Source organism: Lolium perenne, chromosome 6 (genome assembly GCF_019359855.2).
Source record: "Lolium perenne isolate Kyuss_39 chromosome 6, Kyuss_2.0, whole genome shotgun sequence".
Lineage (NCBI taxonomy): Eukaryota > Viridiplantae > Streptophyta > Magnoliopsida > Poales > Poaceae > Lolium > Lolium perenne.
This window is the reverse complement of record NC_067249.2, coordinates 30015846-30023275: the sequence shown is the minus strand read 5'-3', so window position 1 is coordinate 30023275 and position 7430 is coordinate 30015846.

Below are 7430 nucleotides of genomic sequence, written 5' to 3'. Positions count from 1 at the left end.
CTTGATCTTTGAAAACTTCCTCTACACCAAACTCAAAACAATCTCATTAGAGGGTTAGTGCATAATCAAAAATTCACATGTTCAGAGAGGAGACAATCATTCCCAACACTTCTGGACATTGCCCAAAGCTACTGAAATTTAATGGAGCAAAGAAATTCACTCAACACAGTAAAAGAGGCAATGTGAAATAAAAGGCAGAATCTGTCAAAACAGAACAGTCCGTAAAGACGAATTTTTTAGAGGCACTTAACATGCTCAGATGAAGAAGTTCAAATTGAATGAAAGTTGCGTACATATCTGAGGATTACTCATGAATTTTCGCAGATTTTTCTGAGTTTCCTACAGAGAGATCTACTCAAATTCGTGACAGCTAGAAATCTGTTTCTGCGCAAAAATCCAAATCTAGTATCAACCTTACTATCAAAGACTTTACTTGGCACAACAATTCAATAAAATAAAGATACGGAGAGGTTTCTACAGTAGTAACAACTTCCAAGACACAACAAAACAGTAGCAAAATAAAAACATGAGTTATCTCCCAAGAAGTGCTTTCTTTATAGCCATTAAGATGGGCTCGGTAATTTTAATGATGCTCTCGCAAGTAACAAGAGTTGAAGCAAAAGAGAGCATCAAAAGCAAATAAGAAACGCTTTTAAGTCTAACCCACTTCCTATGAAAATGAATCTTGTAAATAAACAAGTCATGTAAGCATAATGCAATAAGCATAGGAAAACAAGACAAGCGCAACTTCAAGAGTTCCAGCAAAAAGAGAGGTGTTTTAGTAACATGAAAATCCCTACAACCATATTGTCCTCTCTCATAAAGATTTTCAGTAGCATCATGAACAAACTTAACAATATAACTATCACATGAAACATTCTTATCATGAGCTATATGCATAAAACTATTACTCTCCACATAAGCATAGTCATTACTATTAATTGTAGTGGGAGCAAATTTAATAAAATAGCTATCATTATTATTCTCATCGCCATAATCATCATATATAGGAGGTAAAGTATCATCAAAGTAAATTTTCTCCTCCATGCTTGGGGGACTAAAAATATCATGCTCATCAAAACCAGCTTCCCCAAGCTTAGAATTTTCCATAGCATTAGCAACAATGGTGTTCAAAGCATTCATACTAATAACATTTCCATTAGCATGCATATAAAGTTCCATAGGTTTTAAAATTTTCTCTTCAAACACCTCATGTCCTAACTCAAGATAAATACTATAAAGATCTCTAATATTTTTGTTGTTTTCCATTAAGCCTAACTAGTGAAATCACACAACTTAGTGTTCTCAGGAGTACTCATTTTAACAATAATAAAAATAAGTTAAGCCAAACCAAGTAAAGTAAAACAAGTAACTAATTTTTTTGTGTTTTTGATATAAAGAAAGCAAACAAAATAGAAAATAAAATAAAGTAAAGCAAGACAATAAACAAAGTAAAGAGATTGGGTGTGAGAGACTCCCCTTGCAGCGTGTCTTGATCTCCCCGGCAACGGCGCCAGAAAAAGAGTTGCTGGCGTGCAGTTGACGTGGGAGTTAGAAATCTCTGTGGTGTTATTTTCCTTCACGTCCCCGGCAATGGCGCCAGAAAAAGAGTTGCTTGTGACGGTAAAGCACACGTCCGTTGGGAACCCCAAGAGGAAGGTGTGATGCGTACAGCAGCAAGTTTTCCCTTAGTAAGAAACCAAGGTTATCGAACCAGTAGGAGATGAAGGCCACATGAAGGTTGTTGGTGAAGGAGTGTAGTGCGATGCAACACCAGGGATTTCGGCACCAACGTGGAACCTGCACAACACAATCAAAATACTTTGCCCCAACTTAACAGTGAGGTTGTCAATCTCACTGGCTTGCTATAAACAAAGGATTAAACGTATGGTGTGGAGAATGATATTTGTTTGCAAAGAACAGCAGAGAACAATGATTGCAGTAGATTGTATTTCAGATGTAAAAGAATGGACCGAGGTCCACAATTCACTAGTGGTGTCTCTCCAATAAGATAAATAGCATGTTGGGTGAACAAATTACAGTTGGACAATTGACAAATAGAGAGGGCATAACAATGCACATACATATCATGATGACTAATATGAGATTTACTTAGGGAATTACGACAAAGAACATAGACCGCTATCCAGCATGCTTCTATGCCTAAAAAGTCCACCTTCGGGTTAGCATCCGCACCCCTTCCAGCAGGGCTGGTCCTGGTATTTTTAGGGCCTGGGGCAAAACTAGAACCTGGGCCCATCATATATAAACAAAAAAAAGTCCACTTCTGGTGTTTGAATTTTTTGGAAAGTTCACTTTTTATTTCAAAAAATATTTTTAGTTTAAAATGGACCTTGAACTCTTAAAATATTCCACTTTTCATCCTTCTTGGATTGAGTTGAGAAAATCGTTGGCCTAAAAAGAAGAAACAGCCAATCAACCGAATTGATTTTGAACTAGACAAAGCACAAGCTAGCTGAAATGTGGAACCCAACATCTTAATGCAAAAAATTGAAACCTGCGTGTCCTAGAACCAGTCTGTCGCTCGATTTCTTCCTCTCCCAATTCATTTAAAGTGTTGTGTCACGAAGGACCGCTTGCTTTTCCCATCGGCATCGGCATACCTCTCTACCCTTGCACCATTGCCTTGAGTTTTTGCCCAACCGTGGCAGATATTTGCCTAACTCAACCGAGATAAGGACTAAAATTGGGTACTCATACTTCATGCAAACTAGTTGTGCAAAGTTTTTTTCACACTTCAGAGTCTTTCTCTTAATTTCTAAATCTGCGAACAAGAATAGTTCTTAAACTCCAATTGACTCATTACTCGCTGAATACGATGGGAACTAGTAGTGTAGGTAGCCACTTGCTGCAATCGTTAAGGATATAAAAAAGCTTAGTCAGTAAACTGGTCGAATACCTTCGCTGATTGTTGTGCGTCGTGTGTCCTCTCGACGTCAAGAAGTCCGGCTGATGCACAACACCGAGCCGCGGAGCTACCCAGACCGTGGCCTCCTGCCTACGGCGGCCGTCGAGCTCCGTCCGGCGTCCGCGCTCGCGCTGACTCGTGGCGGCCACACGCTGTTAGGGTTGTTCGTTTGTACGTGCAGGGCTGCGGGATGGATATGTAATTTTTGGGCCATGATCAACCGTATAGAGAAGTACTAGCTGAGGGCCCCTTAGTCCTCAGGGCCCAGGGCGGTTGCCCCGCTCGCCCTGCCCCAGGGCCAGGCCTGCCTTCCAGTATTAAGTTGCAAACAACATACAATTGCATTAAGTACTGTGCGTAATGTAAACAATACAAATATCCTTAGACAAAGCATTGATGTTTTATCCCTAGTGGCAACAGCACATCCAGAACCTTAGAACTTTCTGTCACTGTCTCAGATTCAATGGAGGCATGAACCCACTATCGAGCATAAATACTCCCTCTTGGAGTTACAAGTATCAACTTGGCCAGAGCCTCTACTAGCAACGGAGAGCATGCAAGATCATAAACAACACATATATGATAGATCAATAATCAACTTGACATAGTATTCCATATTCATCGGATCCCAACAAACACAACATGTAGCATTACAAATAGATGATCTTGATCATGATAGGCAGCTCACAAGATCTAAACATGATAGCACAAGAGGAGAAGACAACCATCTAGCTACTGCTATGGACCCATAGTCCAAGGATGAACTACTCACGCATCAGTCCGGAGGCGGGCATGGTGATGTAGAGCCCTCCGGTGATGATTCCCCTCTCCGGCAGGGTGCCGGAGGCGATCTCCTGAATCCCCCAAGATGGGATTGATGGCGGCGGCTCAGTATGTTTTCTCGTATCGTGGCTCTCGGTACTAGGGTTTTCGCGAGGGAGAGATTAAATAGGCGAAGGGGCGGAGTCGGGGGACGCTCGAGGGGCCCACCCCATAGGGCGGCGCGGCCAGGGGTGGGGCCGCGCCCCCTAGGGTGTGGCCGCCTCGTCGCCCCTCTTCGTCTTCTCTTCGGACTTCTGGAAGGCTCCGTGGAAAATAAGACCGTGGGCTTTTGTTTCGTCCAATTCCGAGAATATTTCCTGTGTAGGATTTCTGAAACCAAAAACAGCAGAAAATAGGAACTGGCGCTTCGGCATCTTGTTAATAGGTTACTGCCGGAAAATGCATCAAAATGATATAAAGTATATATAAAACATGTGAGTATTGTCATAAAACTAGCATGGAACATAAGAAATTATAGATACGTTCGAGCCGTATCAGGCGCGTTGGGCGGGATTGAGCCGTCGGCGGCAGCTGGTACGGCGCGGCGACAACTTTAGAACAGGCGGCGACCGCTGGATTTAGAGCCGCACATGGAGCTCCAGCAAGTGGAAGACGGAGAACGCAGAAGGACGCTGAAGGGCGCGAAGGGAAGAGAGCTAAAGGGCGCGGAGGGAAGGGAGCTGAAGGACGTGGAGGGAAGGAATCTCCTTCCTCGCCCCCGTCGATGGCGGACGGCGGGGAGGACGTCGGGGAGGACGAGCACAAGATGCGATTTTGGATTCATCAGATTAAGGCTAAATTTTAGATGTTTTAGATGTACCAAGGGGTTATTTGCAACAACGAATATGAACTGTGGGTGGGCGTTTAATTACGGACGGAGGGAGTATTATTATTGGTTAAAATATTATAGTAATAGTACAATATCTAGGTTGTTGAATTACTGCATAAGTGTTTTTGTGGAAATCGTTGTTCAGGTAATGTAAAAGTGCTACTCTGGTGGCACGGTTCAAAAAAAATTACAGTGTTTGTAGGTGATCGTGAAGCGATAAAACAAGAGGGTAGTTGTAGGGCGATGGAAAAAATTGGGTAGTATATCGGTAGCACTACACTTTAGTTGTAGTGCTCGAAGCGAGGACAATGCGACACGGTTGAAAAAGGTGACGGATGACAAAGCAGGTTTTTTCAGAGATGCTATAGAGAAGGCATTTGTATTTTCGATGACTAAAAGAGGCGGCAGCCATGGAGTACTTTGTTTCCAAAGTTTCTGCAAAAGAAGATGGTAGAGGTGGGAAGATAGAGCAAGTATGTCGTAGTCTACACCTTCCACTCCGCCCGTCAAGTCAGGATCATCATAGACGACTTCATAGCTGCCCTCTGGTGCTTTTGGGACCCATCTCTACTGAACAAACCCACTACAATCGCTGGCAAAACCTACATCGAGTGGTAGGGTATGTGTAGGCCTTTCCAAGGACATTTGAAACAACATGTCGATAAATTGTGTAGCCTCCTTCTTCGGTCTCACAGTCTAGCAAGGGTTTCAAAGTAGAGGGTGAGTACAAAGGTACTCAAGAAGTTCAAAAGAAAATGTGTTTGATACACTAGCTATGACTAATGATCAGGAAATCGCAGGTGAATGCATGTTTCGCAAATATTTATTAAACGGTTGCTTTGATTATAAAAACTATCATCTTCGGTCTTCACATGTTTACCAGAACTTCATGGAGTTTGATGTCTATGCACGCTTCTATTCTTATAGACAGTGTTGGGCCTCCAAGTGCAGAGGTTTGTAGAACAGCAGCAAGTTTTCCTTAAGTGAATCACCCAAGGTTTATCGAACTCAGCGAGGTAGAGGTCACATATATCCCTCTCACGCAATCCTGCAATTAAGATACAAAAAGTCTCTTGTGTCCCCAACACACCCAATACACTTGTCAGGTGTATAGGTGCACTAGTTCGGCGAAGAGATAGTGAAATACAAGTAATATGGATGATTATAAGTGGTAATTGCAGTCTGAAATAAAAATGGCAGCAAGTAAACATGTAGCAGAACTGGTTGTAAACGGTGTTTTAATGCTTAGAAACAAGGCCTAGGGATCTTACTTTCCTAGTGGACACTCTCAACAATGATATCATAATTGAATACATAAATATCTTCTCTTCACTATGCTACTCTGAACCACTCTCTGGTTGGATAACGAACACCAATTCACCGCTTAGGGCTGCAAAAGCACACCTTAAAGTTCACATTCCAAACCTAGGGACACCCCACTCTGTCACTTTGAGCATCCAAAGATAGTACTAACAAACACCAAAATTTCATAGAGACATCCAACACAAATTATAACTCATGGTAAGTATTTCTGTAATCTTTAGCCTAAGAGCCACACACGGTGCGCACACTGTCACCTTCACACCGTGGGACAAGGTGTCTCCGGAGATCACATTAATAAAACCACTTGAATAGCATAATATATGAAGAGTAACATCTACTTATTCAATTAGATTACAAAGCTCATGATCACATGGAGATCATACCATGGGAGAGAGAGATAAACCACATAGCTACCGGTAAAGCCCTCAACCTCGGGGGAGAACTATTCTCTCCTCATCATGGGAGTCAGCAATAGCGATGAAGGTGGCGGTGGAGTCGATGGAGAGGGCTCCGGGGGCAATTCCCCGTCCCGGCAGGGTGCCGACCCCGAAACTTGTCTTCGATGGCGGTGGAGCTACGAAACTTTTCGTGGATGGAGGCTGATTGATTTAGGGTTTCGCGTCGCGGGCAATATATATGTGAAAGGGCGACGTCGGTGGGTGCCCGGGGGGTCACACCATGCCTAGACACGGCCAGGGGGTCCGCGCCTAGGGGTGGTGTGGCCGCCTCCCGGCTCTTCTCCGTCTCCCCTTTGGACTCCGTCTTCGTGACAGAAAAATAGGAACTTCGGCTTTTGTTTCGTCTAATTCCGAGAATATTTCCATAACAACTTTTCTGAAATACAAAAATAGCAGAAAATAGGAATCGCACTGTGGCATCTTGTTGATAGGTTAGTTCCAAAAATGCATAAAAATGCCACGAAGTGTAAACAAAACATATAACAATTGGTGTAAAACAAGCATGAAGCATCAAACATTATAGATACATTTGCAACGTATCATAGTTCATTTCATGCCGCGTTTGTAGTTCCTTCTCGAAACAGGGAGTGGCAAGCCACAATTCAATACACTCTGCAGAGGTGCATTACTTTTCTCATAAGACAACTTATCCTTGTTGCTAACCGGACGTACCTTCACATCCACATTTCTTTGGTGTGAGGCTCAGTATAAGATCCAAGCCAATCATTGTCCTTTTTCACGACCCCACATACCCACCTATTTGAAGTGATGGCTGAGTTTAGGTTTCGTATGCGCCATTGGTCACCTGCCCTAATTTGGTGTATAACCCTCAGTCAAAACTCCTTCAATCCATCATAGACGATAGAGCACCATTCGTTCATAGGACGGGGAACTTAATGCATTCCCAACCCATGTGGAACCACCGAACTCACGTGGGTTATTAATCCTGGATGATATAACATCCCTGGCAATGGAACCTCCCCCATTATCACGAACCATGGTTTCATTGGCAACCACATAGGCACATTCATAATTGGAAAAGTAACATTTTGCTTTTATTGCAAGAATG